The sequence below is a fragment of the Lissotriton helveticus genome, chromosome 10 (assembly GCF_964261635.1).
Source record: "Lissotriton helveticus chromosome 10, aLisHel1.1, whole genome shotgun sequence".
NCBI classification, from domain to species: Eukaryota; Metazoa; Chordata; class Amphibia; order Caudata; family Salamandridae; genus Lissotriton; species Lissotriton helveticus.
In genome coordinates this window covers 169746114-169773597 of record NC_136071.1, presented here as the reverse complement: position 1 = coordinate 169773597, position 27484 = coordinate 169746114, and the positions used below count along the sequence as shown (strand labels likewise).

Sequence of the window (27484 nt, the reverse complement as noted above, 5' to 3'; positions counted from 1 at the left end):
CCTTTTTCAATATATATAAATTAAGACTGGGCCCCTGGCAATGGGGTCCCTGGGGCTGATATCAGCTTGGGAGGGGGGCTGCGCAGACCCATACAAGTACTCACACAACCACGCACTCCTCCATAGAGCCACTTACACAGCTAGACGCTCATACATACAGCTACTCAAACACAGACTTATTCACCTATACAGCCACTCATACACCCACTCACTCACCCATACAGCCTCTCAACACAGCCCCCACAATCACTCACACACCCACACAACCACTTACATACCCGTTCAGACATCCATACAAACACTCCCACATCTGCTCACTCACCCATACAGCCATTCACACACTCACTCTCCAATACAGCCACTCACACATAACAAAACATTGTGTGCATTTGTAAAGAGAACATTCACAGAAGGGTATCCTGGCACAGAATAACATGTTTATTGTTACCCATCCCAATGGTACTCATACACACCAACTCCCTTAACCAAATACCCACTCCCCAGCTACTCACTTATCCATACAGCCACTTACAAACCCAGTCGCTCACTCATACAGCCATTCAGACACCCACTCACTCATCCATTCACTTACACACTCACCCACCCATAAAGCCTGCCACACACCCATAAAGCCACACACTCACTCACACAGCTACTAACACACCCAATTATACACCAATACAGTCACTCACACACCCACAACACCACTCATATGCTCAGTCACACACCCACACAACCACCCAGACACCCATACAACTCACAACCACAGAGATAGACCAAAACCCACCCACAGTCACTCATGCACACGCTCACACACCCACACAGCCATGCAGACACCCAGACACACACTGATACAGTCACATAGCTACTCCGATCACATATGTTAGAAATAGTATCACTCATTAGTAGTACAACTAGTATACTAATCTAACACTCATGAACTCTTAGAAAACACTTTGATGATGTCTTGAGTGATGTAGTTTGAGATGTCATGAGTGATGTCATCATGTTATCAGCGATGGCACTGACCATGTTATGAGTGATATAATATATGAGGTCATAAGCAGTGCACTGCGGGGCGTAAGTTAGTTAGCTCAGGAAACTATAACTATTGAATTTCTCTAATTTTGTACAAGTGAAATGTGAGCCTAACTATAATGTCCCTGTAACCTTTGTTTTTTTTCAGTGAATTTCTATAGTTACATTTGTTTTAAAGTATTAAATATGTTCATAACTTTAACACTTAATAAAAAATTATATTTAAAATAAATTAAACTTTTGTTAAAAAATTTACAATACTTTAAACAAATTCACATAGCTTTAACACAATCTAACAAACTAAATAAAAATACATTTTTTACTGTGGGTGGGATTTGTTTTATTATTATTCTTCAAGAAAAATTATTTATAAATTGAATAAATATATTTGAATGATTTAATATAGACTTAATGTGTTAATGTGCTGTAACCTTTTATTATTTCTAGGTTACTAATAATTATCTTTAATTGTTTTACATATATATGTTAAATTAAAATAATTAGTCATTTTTTAAAAGATTAATGCATATTAATATTTTTCCCTATACTTTCCTATGGAGAGCGGCAGAGATCTTCACCTTCATGGGAAAAGCTACTAATAGTGGCATTACTCTCCTAAATCCTGTAGCAGGACGCTCTACCAGGGGGGTGGAGGGATACAAGTCTAAAAGTAGGAGTAAATTTATACCCAGAAATGTTGATTAGCAAAGAAGTTACATCTAGGTGTAGTAGTAAATATATAAAAGAATAAATATACACGTGTATTTACCTGTGTGCATTGGGCCAAAGGTATTTTGTGGATGTGACAGATGGTGTTCAGTTACACGTAGGCATGTTACCTAAAGTAACCAGTTATAATAAATAATGTGTATTTGTAAAGTGTGAACATATCACCCCTCAAGTATTTCATGGTGATAAGGGCCGTCGGTGAGATTAAGTGAGCTACTGCCAAGAGTCACATGATGCTGAGCTGAGGTGCCGCCGGCGCCAGGGATCAAAATGCGGGCCCTGTGCTCCGGAGTCAGCCACTCTGTCCTCTGCACCACACCTCTCCCTTAACCGGTTAATCCATGAATGACTTCTGGGTACTTTCAACATCTTTCAGTCCCCTGTTTTTAGCTCGTTTCAGATTCTTAGCAACATAACACTATGAAACATGCAGTGAAATCTTGCGTAATGGACACTTCCCAGGCATGAACACCATGAAAGTGCAAAATCGGTCTTTCCTAAGCATCTTAAGCCCACATAATGGTTATCAGCATCCTTTCTGATGATCTGTGGACTCCAGAGCTCCCCAAAATGGCTGAGGAGAGAACAGACAAGTTCCCAACTTTACCAATGATGACGCTGACATTGCTGTAGCCGCACCTCAGAAACTTTCTCAGCTTCACGGGGCACCAGACAAGAAGCTTAGCCTCAAGGCATGCCTGGTGATATGGCATTACATAGCCAGGAAGCGCACAGGACCAGATGTTGCCACTCAGAAGGGCCAGGATGTTTGCGCATGCTAGGAAGATGGGTCAATGCCCTGGACATTCTCTGGAAGACAACTTGCCTACGCAGTAAGACCAGAAGAGGATCCTTTCATAGACCAGACCAGACGTCCATGAACTGCTATATTAATATGAGAAGCAGCATGGTGTGAGTATCTATCCATTATTGTGCTATGTGCATGACAAAATGCCAAGCATGGGTAGCTCACTCGTGTGTCTAATCAGTAAGAATTGTGGATGAAAAAGTGAATGTATGTTGCAACTGGATTATGTTTTGCAAGATTTTAGTGCGCATTTTTCAAAATGTGCTGTTACCAGAGAAGACTCTGGACACAATCCAGTATGTGGGTGTACTAATGTGAATGTAATGAAATGGCCTTTAAAACAACATGTGAGCCTCAGACTGTGTATTCTTTCATATACACTGAAAGGCAATGAAACCTGGTGAAACTACAGAAAGAACACATTATTTCACATCATGTTGAAGTGATTGAAACATATAATGAAAGAGTGATGGACATGTCTCATGGTGTGGGACTAGTAAAAAGCAATATTTTTGTGGCACGCTTTTTTGCTGTCATATCTTTGCGTCTGTCAGGCTATCATTCATGTCTGCAATGTCTTCCATAGGGTGGTGACACATGACTTGCATAAGAGACGTCAACATACTTTCAACGTTTGTGGGCTTGTGTTTGAGATGTAAATTTTCATTGTGACCCTATGGACAAGTAGATGTAGGAAACATGTTAGAGGGGAGGAAATGTCATCTACACGAGCCTCTAACCCCTGCCACAGTATTGCATCAGTGGCATCCACTCCTGTGATCAACTCTGCAATGTAATCTTGTGGTGTTGTAGCCTCCAATAGATAGTTTACATGATATGTAACTATTTATTTCACAAATGTAGCCGCTCGCATCTTGGTCTTTATCTATATTTTCCTGCAATAGGCAGCACACAGGCAGGGCACTATCTCAGCAGCACAGTACATTGGCTGCAAGGCATAAAGGCACTACCACATCCACAGAAGATGAGATGAAGATGGATAGAGGAGGAGCAGGCTCTGCTGTAGGCAACAATGAACATCAGCATGCCTTCTGTGTGATTGGCATTGTTGGAGAGGGTAGTGAACTCAATGCCACTAAAGGCCCAGAGAACAGTGAGGCAGTTGATTCTCCAATTGCAGTTTGTGAATAGTAATGGCCGTACTATTTTGTGGGTGGATGTTTGTCTTTGCAAGTATCTCTCTAAAATTCTATTTCAGGACCGGAGGCTCCGATTATGCTGTTCTCTCTTCGCTTTATTCTCATTACATAACTCCACAGCAGCTTTATTAACATCACAATAAAATCTTTATCCCCCTCAGGGGAAACTGTCCAAATGGAAAAAACAAAGTTCAAACAGGGCTGAACCCAACTACAAAGCCCATGAGTCCATGTAGCGACAGCATCATAGTCCTTCCTTAGTGTCAGTAAGCCTTAGAAAGTCCTTCCTTCCTTCCTAGCTGTCCCTCCTCTTTCTTCGCTGCTTCGCAGCGCCAGATAAGTCTCCTTCCCTACTCTCTGGGTTATTGGAAATGTGGTGCTATTTGTATTGATGTTCTTCTATTACTGTTGGCGGCGGGGCCCCTATTTTCACTTTAGCGGGACCCTGCCTCGCCTTTGGTGGAGCTTGTGTCGGGTTTGTTATCCTTTGCAGGTTCCCTGCTGCGGGAGCGCGTTCGCTCCTTTCGCGGCTGTCCAAGTTATGTTATGTTATGTTATGTTATCCAAATTTATTGAGCGCACAGATGCCTCAGCAAAGGGGCGTCCTGGCGCTAGCAGAACAGAAAAACGGATAAAACAGTATCAGAAAGAACAAACACAACAAAATCTAGAGATCCAGAGGAAAGAGGAAAGTTTTTACAGCTCTCCTAAAACCCAAAAGGTTGTCAATCGCATGAATATAAACAGGGAGGGAGTTCCACAACCCGGCAGCAAGCACACGAAAGGAGCGGCCGCCAGATCTGGACCTCTTGAAGCGTGGGACAATAGCCAGATGCAGGTTGGAGGACCTCAAAGAGCGAGTGGGGATGTACGGCAAGATGAGATTCTCCAAAATCTGGGGAGAGGAGAGTTTAAGAATTTTAAACAAAAGACAAAGGCACTTAAATGTAATACGCTGAGCCACAGGGAGCCAGTGGAGCTTTTGAATGTTTTTTTGGCAGAGCAGAATCTGGGTAGGCCTACCAGAGCCCTGGCAGCAGCGTTTTGAACACGTTGGAGTCTTAATATTTCAGCCTGATTAACTCCAAGTAGAAGGGAACTGGCGTAGTCCAACCTGGACAAAATTGTGGCTTGTACAATGAGCTGTCTGATGGGAGCGTCAAAGAACCTAAAAGTAGGTCTGAGTTTATGAAGAGTGCCAAAGCAAGTGGCAGCCACTTTTTTAGTGTGGGTAACAAAATTCAGTTGGGAATCGAGCCAGAACCCTAGATTTTTAACCTCAATGGCAGGAATAGGGGTCGGGCCGAGTTCAGATGGCCACCATTTATCATCCCAGAGATGACTCTGCTTACCAACAATGAGCACCTCGGTTTTTTTGGCGTTCAGTTGGAGGTAATTGTCTGTCATCCATCGGGCCACTGAGAGAAGACCCTCACGAAACTTGGCAGCCTCAAGATCAGAGGCCCCACTTATTGCAACCGCCAGCTGCGTATCGTCCGCGTAGGATACCAAGGTAAGGTTCCAACGCTTAGCGACAGCAGCCAGCGGCTGCACATAGAGGTTGAATAAGGTGGGGCTGAGAGCCGAGCCCTGCGGAACTCCCTGGTCAATAGGGTACGGTCGAGATTCATATGGTGGAGTGGTGACCTTGAAGGTGCGACCAGATAGAAAAGAGTTAAGTTAAGTGCAGTCTCCTATTTCGGCCGCCAGGGGGAGCTACCGCGTCTCGTTGGTCACCACGCCACGTCTCGTTGGTCGCCGCGGCGCGTCTCCTCAGAGAGGAGATGCACGGCGAGACCAACGGACTGGAGAGCCTTGTCCCCTACCGCCACACCTGAACACCCCCGGGGGGGGGGGGGTTCTGTATTTCCCTGCATACTTTCTCTACGCCCCCGCGGGGGTCTGTACCAAGCGGCGCTGCCGCGTAAACGCCTGCGGGCGAGTGCTCATCTTTCAAAGGCTGCTGCCTTTAGCGCGTTGGGTGGCGGATTTGGTCCTGTCAGGGTTTCCTGAGGACACGCACGGGCTAGGGGCCTGATCACCCCATATGTACCGAGGGTTCACCTCGCCGTAAACATTTGCAACCTGCCAGGCTGCCCATAGCAGAGAAGGGAACCCCCCCTTTGTCTTGCCCAGTTATCAAACCTCCTTTGTGTGAGAGGGAGAGTGTTGTCTAGAGGTCTAGGTTTTCTTGGCTGGGGCTATTATTTCCTTAACTGGTTACTGCTTTTCCTAGAGTGTTAGGCTCCCTGGTTGGTGTTCAAGTTTCCTGATAGTGTGTGCTGGTGTTTTTAGGAGATGAGTAACGAGGAGTATTATGAGGAGGAACAGGTCCAGTACTTACCTCTAGACCACCAGTTCTTTGAGGCGGTAGATGAATCTATATTTAGGTGTGTGAATGATGTGGTGGGTCCCATGGAGGAACGTCTGTCAAACCCCATCATAGCAGAGTGCGCCAAGATGGCTTATGCTCACTTGGACCCCCCTGGACCGGTACCTACCTTGCCCCAGGGAGAGGGTCCCGCAGTACCTAAGAAAGGTCGCATGGAGGAGGCCCCGTGAGGGTCCCAGGGGTGGATTTGGACGCTTCTGACCGCCTCAAGAGCGCTTTTCACACAAAGGCGTCCATTCCTCCCCCGGCGCCTGCGCGGGTCCCGACTCCCGCGGAATCTGCTGGTCCAGACTCTCCATCTCTGGATTCCCAGTTCCCAGCGGATTCCGACGATGATGCCGGGTCTTCGCAGTCTTGGCGACCCGCCAGTTCTGGTGCTGCGTTGCCCCAGGATGCTTCGGGAATGCTTGACCCGGATGAGATTATTCATCCGCGGTCGGCAGCCTGGGCTCCTGGGGACAAGGTGGCTAAGTTCGCGGGGGGATGCATCCGCAAGCCCTTGAAGAAGGAGGCGATGGATTGCTTACGAGCGGAGTGTCCTCGCCCGACCTTGGACGGGAAGGTGGCGTGCACACCGGAGCTTGACTCCAAGATGGCCACCTTCCTGGCCAAGTATATGAAGGATCCACGTAAAGAGATAGACCGTTCTTGGCGCTCGTGTCAAGATAAGCTCCTTGACGCGGTATGGCCCATGACCAAGATCTTAGATATGGCTGAGAAGGCGAAGGTGTCGGGTTCCACCATATCTCCCGAGGTCCTCTCTAATTGGGCCCAGTGGGCCATTATCTTTTTGGGGAACGCCAACTGCACCCTGTCAACCGAGCGGAGGCGCTCCCTCCTTATCAAATTGGATCCAAAACTCGGTGACTTAGCGTCCTCAGAGGCAGGAGCAGTGGCTCAAGGGGGACTTTTTGGGGACCCCTTCGTGAAAGAGTTGGGAACATTTGTAGCCACTTTCTCCAGCCTGGACAAGGCCCAGTCCAACATAAAAAGGGTCTTTCAGTCCCGTTTTTCCAATGGGGCCGGTCGTGGTAGGGGCCGCGCGACCGGCCGTGGCGGACAGCACAATCCCCGTAGGGGACAAGGCTTCGGGCGGGGTCAATACAATTCCACCGCCAATTATACCAACTTTTACCCAACCAGAGGACAAAGATTCCGTGGCCGCGGAGGATACAAGAACAACGCAGGAGGGCCTGCACCCGGTGGTGAGTCTGATTTCTCCTTCTCAAGTCCGCATTGTGGGTCAGCTTGCATCCTTTCTGGGGGCTTGGAAGGTTTTACGATTTACCCCATCACGAGGTGTTTCCTCGTCCCATTTCATTCTCCGTGGCGGACGCCCTTCTGGTCGACGAAGAAGTTTCCGAGCTGCTCCGCAAAGGGGCGATCTGCCAGATGGTTTTGCATCCCCAGGGTTTTCTGAGCAATGTCTTCCTGGTGGAAAAGACTGATGGGGGGCGACGTCCGGTCATCAATCTGAAAGAATTCCATGGGTGGTTGGTGTACCGGCATTTCAAAATGGAGGGGATTCACCTCCTCCGGGATGTACTTCTTCCGGGCGACTGGATGGCGAGATTGGACCTCAAAGATGCTTATTTGGTCATCCCAATCCATCCCCCACATCGCCTTTTTTCTGCAGTTCCAATGGTGAGGCCAGCTTTACGAGTTTTCCGCCCTTCTGTTCGGACTGTCCTCAGCACCTTCCAGCGGTGGAGCTCCTTCGGAGTCAGGGGGTCAGGATGATTGTCTATTTGGATGACATCCTCCTCATGGCCTAATGTCCTCAGAAACTGGCGGACCAGGTGCAACAGACGGTATCCCTGCTGCAAGGTTTGGGGTTCATCATCAACGGGGACAAGTCAATTCTTACCCCGACACAGACCATAGTGTTCTTGGGGTTTGTAGTGGACTCGGTCTTTGAGTCTCCCCTCTCGGAAGATGGCCAAGATTCAGCATTTGTTACGCCAGACCATCTCAAAAACACACATCTCCCTCCGTCAGATTGCCCGGGTAGTGGGGCTACTGTCGTCATCCATCCAGGCAATCTTTCCGGGGCCCCTGCGCTACCGTGCACTGCAGCGCCTCAAGGCACACCCTCTCAGGAGGGGTTTGTCATACGATCAGCTGGTTCCTCTGTCCGTCGAGGTCAAAGAGGAAATGTCCTGGTGGTTTACCCACATGGACGCCTGGAATGGCAGGGCCATTTTTGGGGTGGCTCCCGATGTCATCATAGAGTCCGATGCCAGCAGGTCGGGGTGGGGAGCTCGCTGCGGCGATTTTTCTACTGGAGGTGCTTGGTCGTTAGACGAGCAAGAGCTCCATATCAATTGTCTGGAGCTTTTAGCGGGATCGTTTGCGGTCCAGTGCTGGACCAGAGACAGAGTTCGCTTGTGCGTCCTTCTGAGGATGGACAACGTCTCCGCAGTGCATTACATCAATCACCTAGGAGGCTCCCGCTCCCAGGCCCTAGCGAATTTGGCAAAGGAGTTCTGGGGTTTTTGCTTGGCACACCATGTTTCGGTGACAGCAGAGTACATGCCGGGCCAGTCCAACCAGGTCGCAGACTGGCACTCCCGACACTTGCGAGTCTTCAGTCAGTGGAAGCTGGATACCCAGGTCTTCCAGTGGCTAACCGTCACCTGGGGCCCCTTCTCGGTGGACCTGTTCGCGTCCCACTTGGACCACCAGCTTCCAAGGTTCTTCAGTTGGAGGCCGAACCCTCTAGCGCAGGCGACGGACCCATTCCTGCAAGATTTGAGTCAGGAAAGGGGTTACGCGTTCCCTCCATTCTCCATGATTGTGCGACTAGCGGCTCAGCTTCGCCGCCAGAGGGCGGAGGTGGTGCTGGTGACACCGCTTTGGAGGTACCAAGTCTGATTTCCAGTTTTTCTGGAACTTCCTTGGGATTCTCCAATCCTACTCCCCCCATTTCCTCACATTCTTCAGAATCCGGATGGAGAGCATCATCACCTGATCACCCAGGGCTCTCTCCGTCTCATGGCCTGGCGCCTTTCAGGCGTCGCTGGTCGCTTCCAGGTCTTTCGGGACGGGCTGAGACTCTGTTATCTAAGGCCTGGGCCAGCAGCACCTCGAAACAGTATCGGTCCGCCTGGACGAGGCGGCTATGTTGGTGTCTTCGATGGGATCTGGATCCCGTGGTCGCAGGAGTCGTTCCCATTCAGAATTTTTTTGGCTGAGTTGGCGACTGACGGCCTAGCGTACCGGACCATCAACGCTATGCGTTCAGCTATCTCAGCGGGTCACGGCCCGATTGATAATACCCCAGTGGGGGAGCATCCTTTTGTTTGCCGACTCTTGAGGGGTATCCGTCTGTCATTACCCCCTGAGCCGCGTTATTCTGTCTTGTGGGATGTTAATATGGTCCTCAATCTATTTCTGTCTTGGCAGCCTAACAAATACCTCTCTTTAAAAGAGTTATCGTCTAAGTTGGCCATGTTGTTATGTTTAGTTTCTTGCCGTAGGGTTTCGGATGCGCGAGCACTGGACATTTCAGCACAAGTGTTCTCCCTGGATGGGGTGACTTTCACGATTGGGCGGCGTACGAAATCTGCTTCCAGGTCAATTTCATATCCGACCTTTGCAGACATGCCCAACCTTTGCGTGGTACAGTGCCTTAAAGCCTACGAGGACATGAGCTCTGAATTACGCCCTCCGGGCGAAAGACAACTCCTTATTGCTTTAAAGAAGCCGCACAAGGCAGTCTCTTCCCCCACCATTGCTAGGTGGGTGCTTTGGGTCATGCAGGAAGCGGGTATAGACACAAAACAGTTTGGTGCACATTCAGCCAGAGGTGTCATGGCTTCAAAGGCGTTCTCGCTGGGTGCTCGCTTGGAGGATTTGATGCGAGCCGTAGATTGGTCTTCGGATTCCACCTTTAAGTGGTTTTATTTTAAACCAGTGGTGGATATTGCACATTTGGTGGTAAGTAAGCTTTAAACTAGCATAACCGGAGCCTCCGGTCCTGACATAGAATCGAAATTTGCCTAGCTTCGTAACGGTAAGTTTAAATTCTATTAAGGAAAAGGAGGCGAGGATTATCCTTCCCACGGCACGGTTGTGCGAACCCGCCCGTATGGCGGTAAGTAACCTTTTTCCTTATGACTTTGACTGATATTCGACTGAGTGCCGTTATGATTATCTGTGGTGGTGGATGCTCAGCCTTAATCAGATCCTTTACATGATTTTTTTTCGTTTTAGGACACGATGGTTCAAAACAAGACCAGTGATTCCGTGGCATACGCGTGAAGAAAGAGGAGGGACAGCTAGGAAGGAAGGACTTTCTAAGGCTTACTGACACTAAGGAAGGACTATGATGCTGTCGCTACATGGACTCATGGGCTTTGTAGTTTGGTTCAGCCCTGTTTGAACTTTGTTTTTTCCATTTGGACAGTTTTTCCCTGAGGGGGATAAAGATTTTATTGTGATGTTAATAAAGCTGCTGTGGAGTTATGTAATGAGAATAAAGCGAAGAGAGAACAGCATAATCCTCGCCTCCATGTCCTTAATAGAATTGAAACTTACCGTTACGAAGCTAGGCAAATTTCGATTCTCCTTAATTAAGCTTCCCCAATCTTCTCTTATTTAGCAGTAAGTATTCCCCATTTTCCAGCCACTACTTCCGGAACAACCAATGATGCAGCCACCATTCGCATCACTCCTTCTCAGGCACTTCTCATCTAAAGGAATATCAGCAGCTGATGGTGATATTTACAATTGGCACTTCTGGGAAGGTATGTGGCCTGCCCACAGTAGCCCAACACAAACAAAGGTCAAGGGGCACTTTATTCAAATGGTGGTTAAACACTGCTCCTTGTCATTGTAGACTGACTCCATGTCTACGCAATTTATATTATTTTGGGATATTTTTACTTACTTTCCCATTCTCCTTTCTAGAAATCTACCTGGAGGTAAGATGTGTTCTTGTTATTTTTTTAACTGAAAAAGTTGTTACTGACACTATGCCCTCCTATCCAAAAACCTCCATGTAGTATTGATAATTTGAATCGATGAGGGTTAGATGTGTTCTCTGTAATTGTTTATATGGTAGACAAGTACCTTTTGCACACATTAGACCACTGTTGTACTTGGCCCCTTCTGCAGGGTCATTCACAGACCTTTTGCCTTTGCCCTCCTGTCTTCTGAACGCATTTCTGTTGTGTTTTAGGACTCAACCCTGGACACTAAACCGCTGCTAACTGTGGCGCTCCATGCGGGTCACAGCGGTAGGGCTGTGTAAGGGGGGATTTCGAGGGATGATGCAGAGGGAAAATTCATTATTTATTTAATTTTCCCTCTGCATCGTCACTCGAAATCCCCCCTTACACCGTTCCACCGCTGTTACCTGCACAGACCGCGGCTGAGTGCTGAAGAGCTTGTGCTCTTGCCTTTAAATATGCGAAAACTGGCTTACCCTGAATTGGCGCATTTAATTTGCTAGTAAGTTCTTAGTAAAGAGGTACTACTTGTACCCAGCGCCTGCAAATTAAATGCTACTAGTGGGCCTGCAGCACTGATTGTGCCACCCATGTAAGTAGCCTTTTAAACATGTCTCAGGCCTTTAAATTAAATGCTACTAGTGGGCCTGCAGCACTGATTGTGCCACCCATGTAAGTAGCCTTTTAAACATGTCTCAGGCCTTTAAATTAAATGCTACTAGTGGGCCTGCAGCACTGCTTGTGCCACGTAGGTAAGTAGCCTTTTAAATATGTCTCAGGCCTGCCCCTGTAGCCCGTGTGTGCAGTTTTAACTGCCATTTCGACCTGGCAAAATAAACCTGTTGCCAGGCCTAACCATTCCTTTTTAATACATGTAAGTCAGCCCCTAGGATAGGCTAAATAGCCCACACATCAGGGTTTAGTGTATTTAAAAAGTTGGACATGTATTTTGCCGAATAGACACTGGCACCTACTAACATAGGATCCCAAGATAAAACCACACATCATGAGAGACCCTAATACTACATTTTGGTAATGGGAGAACAATCAAAAATCGTATTAGCCCCAATTATCTAGGTACCTAACAATATGCAAATTAAACCACAAATGCTGGATGTACAGGATTGCGGAGGATCTTAAATCATTTAGTTACAATAATGACCCCATGTACTACATCGAGGACAGCAAACTGTAAGACACGCTATGTGGGTTATGTTCTAATATGTAAATGCAACAGGATATATCTGGGCAGCACAATTAACCGGGAATGGAAACTGAGGCGATAGGAAGCCCTGTGGATAATGAGACTAAAAGTGTTCGATGAAAGTCTAAACAAAGATCACAAATGACATTACTTTTTAGCAGATTAGGAACAGTCATGTTATTCTATGTGTAGTGTATTGCCGCAGAGAATGGTAAGAACATCATCATGAGACGATATAGCTTATGGGGGTTTCATAGCTCAAAGGGACATTTAGTGTACATTTTGACCCTCTAATGGCGGTACATTCTTATAACTTTTACTATACTCCGTAGCAGACCTACGTTTATATAATAAAATAGAGATACTGATAGGCAATAGAAATGATTGACTGATACAGCCGCTCCTAGGCAGTGCACAATGAGGACAGTCACAAATGATATACACCTATGTGAAGTAGACACTGCGATGCATAATCACATGGCTATGAGTTCTGGATTCAGTAAGTTAGATCCCAATGTGAGGCTTGAAATACATGATATGATATCTTCTCAAGCAGTTGCCACCACACCGCAGCAAATGATTAGAACATCACGAGACGATATAGCTTATGGGGGTTCCATGACAACCCACTATAGACTATGGGTTAGACTACATAGTAGGGACAGTGGTACAGATAGACCCCTACATCCATTATTAAAAATCAATCAATCAATCAATCAATCACTGCATTTCTAAAGCGCGCTACATACCTGTGAGGGTCTCAAGGCACTAGGGGGGTGGCTGCTACTGATCAAAGAGCCAGGTCTTGAGAAGTCTTCTGAAGGCCAGCAGGTCCTGGGTCTGTCGCAGGCTGGTAGGGAGAGCGTTCCAGGTCTTGGCGGCGAGGTAGGAGAAGGATCTGCCGCCGCCGGTGGTTTTCCGGATACGAGGAACTGAGGCGAGGACGAGGCTGGCAGAGCGAAGGCTGCGGGTGGGGGTGTGGAAGCTGAGTCGGTCCTTGAGGTATGTTGGTCCGGTGTTGTGTAGCACTTTGTGTGCGTGGATGAGGAGTTTGAAGGTGATCCTCTTGTTGACGGGGAGCGAATGTAGGCTTTTCAGATGGGGTGTGATGTGGATGCGTCGGGGGACGTCGAGGATCTGTCGTGCCGAGGCGTTCTGGATTCGTTGTAGTCGTCGCAGGAGCTTGGTTGTTGTTCCTGAGTAGAGGGCGTTTCCGTAGTCCAGTCTGCTGGTGACGAGGGCCTGGGTGACGGTTCTTCTTGTGTCGGGGGAAATCCATTTGAAGATCCTGCGGAGCATTCGGAGGGTGTTGAAGCAGGACGCGGAGACGGCGTTGACTTGCTTGGTCATGGAGAGGGCGGAGTCGAGGATGACCACCAGGTTGCGTGCGTGGTCGGTGGGTTCCGGGGCGGTGCAAGCGATGTGGGCCACCAGGAGTCGTCCCAGGCTGATGGGGTGGGTCCGAGGATGAGGACCTCCGTTTTGTCTGAATTCAGCTTCAGTCTGCTGTCCTTCATCCAGTCGGCGACGGCCTTCATTCCTCTTTGGAGATTGGCTTTGGCGGTGTGTGTGTCTTCGGTGAGGGAGATGACCTGCTGGGTGTCGTCGGCGTAGGAGATGAACAGCGTCGGTCTGAGCGAGGAACCCTGAGGGACGCCGCAGATGATCTCAGTGGTTTTTGAGCGAGGGAGGCGGACGCTCTGGGTTCTGCCGGAGAGGAAGGATGTGGTCCAGGCCAGGGCCTTCTCTTGGATTCCGGCATCATGTAGGCCTGCTGATAAGGTGCGATAGCAGACATGCATCTAGAGATGACCACGCGCTTAACATAAGGAAAGTATGATGCACTCCCGAGTTATAGTGAACAGAACCGGCAGGAGAGCTTTCTCCTCCATCGCAGCAAAAACCTGTTGAACATCAGACGCTCCCCGACCCTGCACACATTCAGGAAGGACCTCAAGACCTGGCTCTTCGACTGATCTAGAGCTGCAACCCCCCCCCCCACCCCCCCAGCGCCTTGAGACCATCACGGGTAAGTAGCGCGCTTTGTAAACCCCTGATTGATTGATTGAATAGATGTGGTATACTCCGCAGAAGACACATTGCCTTCATTGTGTGAATCGATGGCTACTAAATAATGGTTTATATAGACTGCCAATGTTCCGAATAACACACAATATGGCGCACAGTTTGACTCACTATCATCCAGTTCTTCTTTGATTTCTAGACACCATACCTTAATGGCATCTATATTAAATAGTTGTAACAAGATGACGTTTATCCGGTATTCCAGATTTCCCTTCTTCATACAGCATGAGGGGCCCGAAGAACTCTTCTTAGGTACGTTGATTATATATCCTTGATATTGTGGTCTGTAATGCTGCACTGGTTTAAACTAGGCTTCAATGAGATGTATGCATAGATTACTAGCACTGTGGTGATGCATGCGTAAACAATGAATTAAAAGGCGTGATACATAATAGAATGGAGAGGTACCGCCTCAGACGATTCTTTGAGTATATCACATGCCGAGAGTATGATTGCTAGCCGAGTTACGAATACACAGTAATCCTTTACTTAAGCATTGATGTACTTGGCTGGCGAGTGAACAATGTGGTCACCAATGTACTGGGCAACACAGTGGTAATTCTTTATATAGTCCTATTAAGAGGTTGGACGAATTGCATGCCATTTACATGAAGATAAGTTAACCCTCATGGACACTAGATGCACAGGTGTAATGCGATCTGGATATTAGACTTGGTTATCTCTTGTGCTTATTTACGAGCAGGAAAGGGTACTGGGAAAAGATTATCACAGGCAAGGATGAGTGACACGGTGAATGGAATGTGCTTAATATGCAGTTTAATTGAATTGATATGGTACAAGCTTAACTTAATTTTAGGATTTGGATGTGACATGCTGACTTTTAAGTAATAATGTATGTTTAGGCAAAATGCATGCCCCAAACAGAACACGGGTGATGGCAGGATAGTCAAGTCAAGTCAAGTCAACATTGGTATAGCGCACTACTCACCCAGAGGGTCTCAAGGCGCTTGAGGGAGAGGGGATCGCTACTTATCAAATAGCCAAGTTTTGAGTTGTTTTCTGAAGGAAAGGTGGTTCTGTGTAAGGCAGAGGTGGGTGGGGAGAGAATTCCAGGTTTTGGCCGCTAAGTAGGAGAATGATCTTCCTCCCATGGTGGTTCTTCGGATGCGTGGAATAGCGGCAAGGGCTTTATTGGATGAACTTAGTTGGCGGGTGGGGGTGTAAAAGGTCAGGCGCGTGTTGAGGTATCTGGGTCCTAGGTCGTAGAGGGCCTTGTGTGCGTGGGTGAGAAGGCGGAACGTTATTCTCTTGTTGACGGGGAGCCAGTGAAGGTCTCTCAGGTGACCGGATATGTGATTGTGGCGGGGTATGTCTAGGATGAGTCGGCGGAGGCGTTCTGAATGCGTTGGAGTTTTTTCTGTAATTTGGCTGTGGTTCCGGCGTAGAGGGTGTTTCCGTAGTCCAGTCGGCTTGTGACAAGTGCATGGGTGACCGACTTTCTTGTTTTGGTGGGGATCCATCGGAAGATCTTTCGGAGCATGCGTAAGGTGTTAAAGCATGATGATGAGACGGCGTTGACTTGTCTGGTCATCGAGAGGGAGGAGTCTAGAATGAATCCCAGGTTGCGAGCATGGTCCGTTGGTTTTGGTGCGCTGCCTAGGGCCGGTGGCCACCATGAGTCATCCCATGCAGAGGGGGATGATCCTAGGATGATGACTTCCGTCTTGTCAGAATTCAGTTTTAAGCGGCTGTTCTTCATCCATTCGGCTACGTCTTTCATTCCTTCGTGTAGGTTGGTTTTGGCGGTGTTTGGGTCTTTGGTGAGTGAGAGGATCAGCTGTGTGTCATCAGCGTAGGAGATGATGTTGAGGTTGTGCTGGCTTGCGATGGATGCGAGGGGGCTCATGTAGACGTTGAAGAGGGTGGGGCTGAGCGATGATCCTTGTGGTACGCCGCAGATGACTTCGGTGGCCTCTGAACTGAAGGGGGGGGAGGAGGACTCTCGGGTTCTTCCGGCAAGGAACGAGATGATCCAATCCATGCTTTTTCTTGTATCCCGACGTTGTCAAGGCGTTGTACAAGGGTGCTATGACAGACTGTGTCAAACGCTGCGGAGAGGTCCAGGAGGATGAGTGCAGCTGTTTCCCCGTTGTCGATAAACAGTATTTGAATAGACAACGCATGATAATTATGTTGTGGATGTTCAATATCACCTTAGTGATACATATTTATCTTGTTGGATAGAGTTTATTTCACCAATTGTGGAGTCTGCCAACTATGGAATATTGACAGTTACTCATTAGAGTGTATATTAACTTACAGACATTAGACTCATAAATTTAGACAAGTGACTTTGCAAATATATGACAAGCAAACACAGTAAGCTCCGATATGAGTTGTATATAGGACCTCACACCTCAAATCCATTATCTGAAGGAGATCCATTATTATTTTAGGAAACCACAGTTACATAGTGTAGATGAATAGAAGGCCTTACTCTATTTCAGAGGGACAACAGATCAGGTGAGCCCTGTACTACTCATAGCTCCTGAACCTGGGTGACTATTTCAGATAAACATCCTCACATGGCCATTTATAGATGGCTCAACTAACTTATACTAAGAGGTTCTATATTCTGACCAATGATAATACACTACCAACCAAAACAAATCATTCTAATTTCTTGCGTACAGGGTTAATTAGGCCATCTTGACCTGGGTGATATTTCTCTAGCAGCAACTGACTTGGGCACTCCTCCCTTAAATCATGTACATTTATAATCATAGCCCTGAAAAAGTCTACAGCGACATCTGCAGAGTGACATGAAACACGTGTTGGTATGGAAGAACTGGAGAAGCTTTTGTGAAAATAAAGACTGTTATGACCACGTATTCAAGGTCAACTCATTTGCAGTGATGGGAGATTTTGTTGTGTTACTTTTAACTTTGGATGTCCTTGTAGTGAAAAACTCTTAAATTGTTTTCCACTACTGCAAGGCTCGCCTCGCCCATAGGATAACATTGGGTTAACTTAAGACGTTTAATAAGTGATAACCTTCTACTGGGAGCAGGTAGGAATGATTAGTTTGGTGTATAAAGAAATGCAGTTTAAAGCCCTCTTTAATGGGAAAGTCGGATTTTAAGTCACAATTCTGAAATTACTACATTTAGAAAGTTTGCATTTTCTTGTCCCAACCATTTGGTGTCTGCTGCCTGTATCCTGGGTCACATGACTAGGTGTAGCCGGCAGTTGGTCTTTGTGTATTGCTTCCAGAGACAAAGGAAAGATAGAATTTGGCTGGATGGGCCATCTCTGACTTGATGAGGGGAGGAGCTTTTCTTGCAGCAGGCCTGCACTCCACTGGCCTGAACTTGTGACTTTGTCCCGGTCTAGCGCAACCAGATATCCACAGTTGGAGCTAAGTGCTTTCAGGCACAATGTTTACTCACATTTTTTAAACTGCAAATCTCCGGTGCTACTGATTTGATTTTTGTCATTTTGATTTCAAATATAAATGTTACTTTTTTTTTAAATTGGTGTAGGACCTTTCTTGTGTTGTGTTTTCTCTGTATAACTGTTTGAAGTGCTGCATAAATACTTTACACATTGCCTCTAAGTTAAGTCAGACTGCTTTGGGCCAAGCTACCAGAGGGTTGAGCACAGGTTAATTTGGGGTTTTCTTGTGTTTCATCTCAACATAAACTGTGGTTGCTGCTTCAGTAGGGTATCACACTCTCAACCTGTAACACAATTTACAACAACCACACGTTTTTATGGTGTCATACCAGTATAGAAACATGAATGAAGGCAGCTTGCATTATGAACATATTTTAATGTGATATACAGGGCTTGGTAACATTTCTACATTTACACAACACTTGTACAAACAGCAAAACTGTGGATGTTTGGGAAGGTTGTGCATAAAGATGATATGTGATGTGATCAATGGGTTGGTTCCATGGGGCAACATCGTCGTCCCTGGCTATTTAGTACTGGACCTGAGTTTGGATTGGGTTCATCATTGGAAAGTGGGTTGTTCAGACATCCTGCAGGTCATCATTGATTGCCAGCAGATTAACTAGCGCATAACTGGGTCCTGCAGGTATGAACGGAAACCTCTAAGCCAGGGCCAAAAATAGTTGAAAGACCTTATTATCCTATCAATTGCTGTTTTTCTTCAACAATTGCAGATGGTTTGATGCTCTGTCAACTCATCCTCCAAAAGTGTGCCCTGGTACTTCATGAGTTTATTCTGCTCCTGTAGGCTCTTGTTCACATTTCTCAATTGTTTGTCCATGGACTGCAGGACTATTCCCTATTTGTAAGCCACACTGCAGTGGATTATGCTGAGTAAAACATTTTCACAGTGCCAGTCTGCACCAAGCCAACTCACCATGCAAGTCTCGGCATCTCACACTCTGGTGGCTGGACAGGATTGAAAGTGGTGAGTGGAGTGTGAAATGTAAATGGAGTCTTGGTATGAGCCTAAGTTAACCTGGAGAGTCCTGTTTGCGTGTTTCAGGCCTGAACGCAAGAGCTACACCTTGTTTACAGCATGGAAAAGAGAAATTTTGAAGGTTTCCTGCAGGATGAGTGAGGTCATTCAGTGAGTTTTACGTAGCTTGGACAATCACCTCTTACCTTGGTCTATGCACCTGTGGACTAGCAACCCAGAAGATTGCCAGATAAAGAAGACTGATAATCAGCACTGTATCATGGATAATTTAGGTAATGAGTGCAGACTTGGTGGTAGGTGTAGCAACTAAAGAGCTATGCATCAAGGTACACCTTGGTGTGAGTGGAAGAGATGGCAGCCTGCATGAGTGGGTTATCCTACAAGTGCTGTGTATTAGTGGGATGTTATTCAATGGACCTGTAGATTTTTTATGTTTTTCAACATTTGTATTCCAACATACTTAACATTATGTTATTTGAAATGGCAACAGAACTGAAGATTTGACAGAGGTGCAGTATATAAAAGGATTAAGGCCAAGTGATGTTACCATCTGTTGCCCTCCCTTACTGGTTTTGGGACAATGATGCCATTTCTTTCAGCTGTTAGATGGGATGTGGCATATCTCAGTTTGACATTTATTTACATTACCCTGATTCAACTGCAAGTGGAGTAAAATCACAGGACATGACATCTGTACAGAAATTGATAATGTCTACTAACTGGACATCCTCACTGATAAGACATTTTGTCAATTCAAATACATATAGGATTGGTATCATGATTAAATTTAAGTGGCCTAGCGCAGAGCTGTAATCTAGCCAATTTAAATATATGTACCAAACAGACATATTTGTGCGCACAGCTGTTGGTCAATGGCATTACTAGGAAACAGACCAGTGGCTGTTGTTTCAGAGCTACAGCGCATACTCTATGCAGATTTTCTGAAGTAATGCATGTACTGTGGGCAACATAGTCTCAGCAAAACCAGTGAATGGACCCTTGCTGGGCTACTGCATGATCACTGAAGATGTGCAAGATATAGTCATTTTTGTGTAAGACGGGATGCACCTCATAGAGGCATGATTTTCAGACCATCACAATGTAATACTAAGACCAGGAGTGTGGGGTGCATAGATTAAATCATGATACATTAGCTCACACAATCATGATACTTTTGCTGCCACAATCATGATATATGAACTTTCAGAAAGCATATCTCCGTCCGGCGATCAGTGAAGGAGAATGACATCAAGGTGGTACCTCTTGCCCTGGACAGAGACCGTGCTTATAGTTAGCTGCAAACATGCTAGCCAAAACACTGCTATGTGCAGTGAAGAGTAAACTGAAATCACATGAGTTGAACAATGCAGGTCTAAGGAGTGCTCTAAGGAGGGCAAAGGGTTCAGGTCAAAGGGCATATTAAGTGGCTTGCAAACATGCTAGCCAAAACACTGCTATGTGCAGTGAAGAGTAAACTGAAGTCACATGAGGTGAGCAATGCAGGTCTAAGGAGTGCTCTAAGGAGGGCAAAGAGTTCAGGTCAAAGGGCATATTAAGTGGTGCGATTGTAACAAAAGTACACAAATAGAAAACAAAAAAAAGGCCACCGCACACTTTTTTTTCCTATAAATTACTTTTGTTACAATGGCTGCATAGCACTTTAGCTTAACACATCTTAAAGCTAAAGCCAGGGTGCACCAATTGCTTGAAAAGCAAAGAAACAGAAAAATAAATCATGCGGCCACGTTCGCTGACCACATACGAACAAAAGGAAAGAGCAGACGCCATTATTCCAGATGAGGCGGCCGAGCTATTTAATTAAAAAATAAAAAATAAAAAAGTGTTGTGGAAGAGCATTTCCTGCTTGCAGCAACAGGCAGGAGAAAGAAATTTTTGAAAATAGTGCTCCCAGGCTGTAATTAAAACATACCTAGTAACAACACATGTAACAGGGGGGTGTCCTCACGGGTGGTTACAAGAAGAGAAAAGGCAGTACTGGGGAAGGACTACTAAGCCGTTTGACCAATGAAAAGCCACCATTTACAAAGGACAGGAGTCAATTGAAAAGATACATGGAAAGTGGGAAGAGCTTCATGCCCATATCCAGAAAACAGCATGTCTCGAAGAGACAGCACAAACGCTGCCTAGGCGAGACCTTAAAAACACTTTGACAGAACTCCTAGCATGATGGGCAATTCAGTGGAGTGGGCAAACACCACCAGCAGACTTGGTTGAATGGTATATTTTGACCATGGAACTAGGAGACTTTACATACAATCATGGCTTTACCACTTTACCCAAATATGTTGTAACTAAAGTCAGTATTATAAATGTGGACACTGCCGACAACATGGTGAAATGTCTATTGGAAGGGGAGTCTCATGGGCTTGCAATCAGAAACACTGGCACCAGTAGCAGCGGCTACGGGACAGTAGTGGTGGGGTGGGGGTAAAAAAAAAAGGTAAAATCCACTTACCTGCAAGCTATCTCCTCTCCTCCGTCCGATGCAGGAAGCCAGGAAACAGGAAGCCCACAGGCTCACAGACTCCCCAAGCCAATCACAACGTTGCTGTTACCTGCATGCCCACTGGAGTCAAGCTATCCTGGCTGAAGACGGCTGATAGTCAGAAACCGGTCCTAGGATGCTTGATTCCGGTCCAGGAAAGACATGGCTTGGCAGTTCGGGCTGGACTGTTCCCATGAGGCACAGGGTCAAGGCTGATTTGCATATGGCCATGTCTGAACTGGGGTGGTGTGGAGTGCAAAAAAACTATGGATTTAGGCCCATATCTCTGTACTGGGGTGAATGTATGACATTGTTCTGCATTCTGTCCATCAACTGTTGTTTTTGCATTTGTCACCCCGAGTGGGATGGGTATGCTCAGACGTGAGTTCCATGCTCTCCACACCACTGGAGTCAAGCTATCCTGGCTGAAGACGGCTGATAGCCAGAAACCGGTCCTAGAATGCTTGATTCCGGTCCAGGAAAGACATGGCTTGGCAGTTCGAGCTGGACTGTTCCCATGAGGCACAGGGTCAAGGCTGATTTGCATATGGCCATGTCTGAACTGGGGTGGTGTGGAGTGCAAACAAACGATGGATTTAGGCCCAGATCTCTGTACTGGGGTGAATGTATGACATTGCTCTGCATTCTGTCCATCAACTGTTGTTTTTGCATTTGTCACCCCGAGTGGGATGGGTATGCTCAGACGTGAGTCCCATGCTCTCCACACCACTGGAGTCAAGCTATCCTGCCTGAAGACGGCTGATAGCCAGAAACCGGTCCTAGGATGCTTGATAACGGTCCAGGAAAGACATGGCTTGGCAGTTCGGGCTGGACTGTTCCCATGAGGCACAGGGTCAAGGCTGATTTGCATATGGCCATGTCTGAACTGGGGTGGTGTGGGTTGCAAAAAAACGATGGATTTAGGCCCAGATCTCTGTACTGGGGTGAATGTATGACATTTTTCTGCATTCTGTCCATCCACTGTTGTTTTTGCAGTTACCTGCATGTCAGCAGCATTGTGATTGGTCTAAGTGCTGTGGTTCGGCGCTCAGACAAGGACTGGGAGCCTGTGCATGTTCTCCACCCATGCTGTGCAATACAGCTGGTTGGAGCACATGCTAAGTGTGCATGACTGTTTGGCCGGCCCAAGACGGCCAGCCAAAAAGTCATGCGCACTTAGAAAATGCACACCACTCCACCTCCTGCTGTGTGGGCCACACAGCCCCACCAAGTACCTAAAGCCAGGGCGGAAAAATAAAATGATAACATGAGGTTATTATCATTTTATTTTTCCTGTGCAGCAATGCTCCTCTGCTTTAACGGAGGAGCCGCCACTCACTATCACCCAAATGTGGTCCACAAGACACGGTTTTTAATCTCAGCCTACCTGCCTGGCCGAACTATATGGTCTTTGACATCCACTTTTTGATGGTATTCTTCTGCTCCCATTTGGTACCAAGAATGGGTGCCTTTACAACAACCTAAATGCTTCTGTATGGTTGCATGGAAACAAAATCCCCAAATTGACTGAATATTAACTTGGGGTTTAGAGGTTTCAAATGTAAATGTAAATGTCCAGTATTTGTAAAGCGCAAACAATTACCTGAGGGTGTCAAGGTGCTGGGGGCCGTCAGGAAGATAAGTTGAGCTATTGCCCAGAGTCACATGGTGCTGGGCTGATTTGCCACCGGTGCCAGGGATCCAACCATGAGCCCCCGGGTTCCAGAGTCAATTGCCCTGGCCGCTGTGCCACACCTCTTCCTACAGTGCCCAGTCTCATTGTCTATCCTCCAAAGTAAAGTTTTAGCCTTTGGAGCATGCAGTACTGAGCTGCAGTCTCAGGTATCCTGCTTTATGGAAGTATCATCTTCTCTGTGTTCCTTGATCCCCTAATCAGTCAATACGTATGCACTCTGAATCAAGCTTAATGAAATAAATGAATAGAAAGACATACTTCCAGGTTATGCCTCAGCAAGGTGTTCATTCACACATTCAGAGCCTTTAATTGCAGTTGATCCCATTAAGTATTAGAATCTCTAAAGATAACCACATCGCTGAAGGTGCATTGTGTAGGACCCCTCCTGTTCTGCAGCTCCTCCCTCACAGCCTTTCAGTAAAAAAAAGCATGCCACCAAGCACCTCTAATACTACCTGTAGAGGGTTAGAAAACTGAGATAGGTGCACCCTGCCAGGGCTCTCAAATGCACTTGATGCACCTTTTGTATGTTTGCCCTGGCAGCAGAGTCTGGAACATTTGGTGCCTTGTGCACCAAAAAGTGGGACAAAACAGAAGTACGTGTAGCGGGTGACCCCTCTAAAGTCTGGTCCACGGCTGCATCATGTTCCCTCCCCTGAGCCTCGCAGTGCTGGACCATGGCCGGGTTGCCCTTCGGAAGAGACCCCTTTTCTCCTGGGCATTGCAGTACTGGATCAGTGGTTCAACCAGACCCAAACTCTGGAAGGGGCTAACATTTTAAACGCAAGAGGCGTAGCCAAATTCAAAGTCTGACGTAAAATTACTTTAGGGGATCCTTTCACTTTTGTTGTACAATGCTTAACATGAAGAGCAGTTTCTCTGGAAAATATATGGCAAATTGCACATTTCAAAGCATGCTGGCCTGGAACATGGGTCTCTGTGTAATAGCACTTAACAACTGTTATAAAGGTTTATGGTTCTCATTCAAGGAATTTTAGCAAAAAAATGGCAAATAATGTATTTTAATATACTTTGCAACAGTATAGCTAGTTGTGTGAAATGCAAGGTTGGACAGAAAGTGACAAGTGATGTACTGTTATAAACACTGGGGTCGATGCATTGGCTTCAACCTAACAGACCATCAACATACATTTACAAGATATTTGGGCATCCTCACCTCCCTACCTTCCCCAGGGCTGTTTAAAAGTAGCAGCAGGTGGTGCATATTAAGCACATTTGTATTGCTCTGTGGAATGGGATGAATGAAGAAATTACATTAACTGGGCATCCTATCATTAACTGATTTCCAAAGGAGAGATGCAGAGTTTACTAATGTGGGCAAAGGCCAGTTTTAGGTGTTTTTTCAGAAGATTGAAGTTTCACCTGGCTCAAGAGAGAGAGATTTTCAGGCTTGCACAACTAGATAGGATAAGGATCTGCCTCCAATATGTACCCTCTTAATTTTAGAACAGTACAGGAGCGTGGTTGTCACGGAGTATAGGATTCTGCAATGAAGGTAAGGAGTAATAGGGTGCGGAAGAAAGAGAGGGCCGTATTATAGGTGTGCATCGTGAAATGCAACCCAAAGAAATTCTAAACAAATATATTGACTTGTGACTCTTGATTTTTTAAACCGAATTTTTTGTACCGAATTCCATATACACGTAACTATATGGTATATATATTTTCTTGGTATGTAGATGTGGAGTTAGGAATAGCAAATCTATGCCTCCCTATATGCACTTACCTTTTGATATTTTGTCCCTCAATATTCTGTCCTCGATATGCTCCTATGTCGATATTGTTGGTGTTCAGATTCAGTAGTACAATGGCAGAAAGGTGAGAACAAATGGCATCACGAAGCGGTAGACTCTGATGAGGAGCATAGCATTGTTCTTAATGATTTGAAGGGTACTAAACGCAAAAAGGTGGGAAGCCCAAGAGAGCATTTGCAAAATGTTGTTGTGAGAAAATAATTGACTGTACAACAGCCTTGCTTTGGGAGAGGGAATAAAAGGGGTAAGTAGGGTTGGGCGTAACTCATGTAATTTTCTGTAGCGTAATTATGCAAAAATTTGCAAGATTAAGAGGAATTTTGCGAGGACTGTAACTTTGCATTTAGTGCCATTTCGCAAAATGCAGCCTTGAGTCCAAATTGAACCCAAGATACAGTTTGACCTATGAAAATAGTGCTAAATGTAACAGAACAGGAACAGCAGCAGGCAGTATCTGCTAGCAGTCTGTTCCTGTGCTCTTGGGTAGGAATTTTTTACCCAAACAGGCATAATCACGTAATCTTCGGTTATTTCATGTCAAAAGAGTAATGTGACTTACTGAACTTACTCTGACAACTCCGGCATAATTAATATTTTACCTAACCCTAATTTTGTGTGGTTTATGGATAAATTAGATGAAACACAGTTAATCTGTTCAGAAAAGTAGAGAAGATGCTGGAAAATGGATCCAAGACTTTTCCGCTGATTCAACCAAGGTGAGCAAATGGCCCAGCGCCACCAGCCACCAGAACACCATATCACATGAAATCACTTAAAGATAAGAACCCCAGCCTTGTCACCAAAAGGTTTTAATGAATTTGTGTTCATTCAGTTTACAATTTCTAGCATGCAAGTCCAAAACTTTTCTTGTGGGAAATGCTAAATTGAGTAATAATATGAATAGGATATCACCAAGAAACCAAAGGACTCTGTGAGTAAGGCTAACTAGAAGAAAGATTAAACAATGTTATGTTATGTTATCAAAAGCTTATAAAGCGCACGGTCACCGAAGGTTTCATGGCGCTGATTCTGTGTAATTGCGTTGCGGCCTGGCTGTTAGTAGGCTTGCTTAAACAACCAAGTCTTCAAGGCCCTTCTGAAGCCCAAAAGATCCTGATTGTCAGTGGGAGAGAGTTCAGGAGTTTGGGGGCAAGGTAGGAGAACCTGCAGCCTCCCTGCCGCTTGAGTTTGACGGCTGGGGTGGACAGTAGATGTAAGTGGGCGGAGTGTAAGTTACGCCTAGGGACGTGCTTTGTGACCATGTCGTTGATGAACTTAGGGCTCTTACAGTGCAGCGCCTTAAATGCCAGACAGCCTGATTTAAATGCTGCCCCTTGCACCACAGGCAGCCAATGGAGTTTTTGCAGACAAGGCCATCTCGGATGGACATGCCATCTCGGATGTTTATAAATCAATCTAGCCGCCTGATTCTGGACTATCTGAAGGCGGTTAAGCAGAAACTGTGGCAGGCCAATGTAGAGCGCGTTTGAGAAGTCAAGGAGTGAAAGAACCAGTGCTAACACCGCCTGTACAAGGGCTGGGTGGGTCAACAGATGGGCGATCTTCCTGATTTTTCGCAGTTGGAAGACACTAGTGGACACCACTGACCCCACTTGTCCTCTAAGTGAGAGATGTGCATTTATAATGACCCCCAAACTTTTCACAGAGGGGGAAGGGGTAGGGGGGGGCAAATTCTTTAGGCCAGAAGTGCGGGCCCCAGCAGGCATTGCTTTTCCCGGGCAACACCAGTTCTGTCTTGCCCGGGTTAAGCTTCAGATGATTAAGGTCCATCCATCGCTGGATGTGGAGCATAGTGGTTTTGAATTCCACTACGGAATTAGGGGAGTCTAGGGAAAAAAACAGCTGGAGGTCGTCGGCGTAATTAAAAGATGGTCACCTTCCTGTCCTTTAATGAGTGGATCAGTGGCCTGAGGTAGAGATTGAACAACAAAGGGGAGAGGGAGGAACCCTGTGGAACTCCGCAAGAGTTGGATACTTTGGGGGCAGTGAAAGTACCAAGTTGGGTTCTACCTGTGAGAAAGGACTTGATCCAGTTGTAAGCAGGGCCTTGTATGCCCGCTTGTTCGACACGGTTCAGTAAGATGTTGTGGTCGACCGTGTCGAACGCGGCCGACAAGTCCAGGAGCACCAAGGCCTGTGAAGCTCCTGTGTCAGCCTTAGCTCTCAGCGTATCCATTACCGCAAAAATGACAGATTCCATTGAGTGTGCAGGTCGGAAGCCAGCTTGATTCGGCTCAAGGTATTCTGACTGTTCTATAAAGTTAGAAAGGCACCTGGCCACATGGGTCTCCATGATCTTAGCCAAGAAAGGGAGAAGGGAAATAGGGCGATAATTCGTGGTGTTCGCGGGTCGGCCCCAGGTTTTTTTTTAGCAATGGGACTACCGTAGCATTTATAAAGGCGCTAGGTACCTTCCCTTTACTGAGAGACACATTCAGGAGTGGGAGAATACTATAAGGCAGTGCAGAGAAAACGTCCCTGAGGACCGGAGGTGGACAACAGTCACTGGGAGACCCGGATTTGACACGGGTCAAGAGGTCTAGTAACGTCTTGGGACATATGGCTGACAGTTGATTTAGAGAAAATGGGTTTCTGGAGATGTCATCCAAAGGATCGCTGTTGACATTAGGTGGAATACTCGCCTTAATGATGGAGATTTTGTCCAGAAAGAAGTCGTTTAGAGAGTTACACATTTCTTAGG

At 46.3% G+C, this 27484-nt stretch overlaps 1 protein-coding gene across 1 annotated transcript in view; it reads right to left on the bottom strand.

Annotated features, from left to right (window-relative positions):
- Positions 1-27484, bottom strand: part of LOC144786065 (cytochrome P450 3A29-like) — a 168512-nt gene that overhangs the window by 40476 nt on the left and 100552 nt on the right. The gene's annotated exons all lie outside the window — the stretch shown is intronic.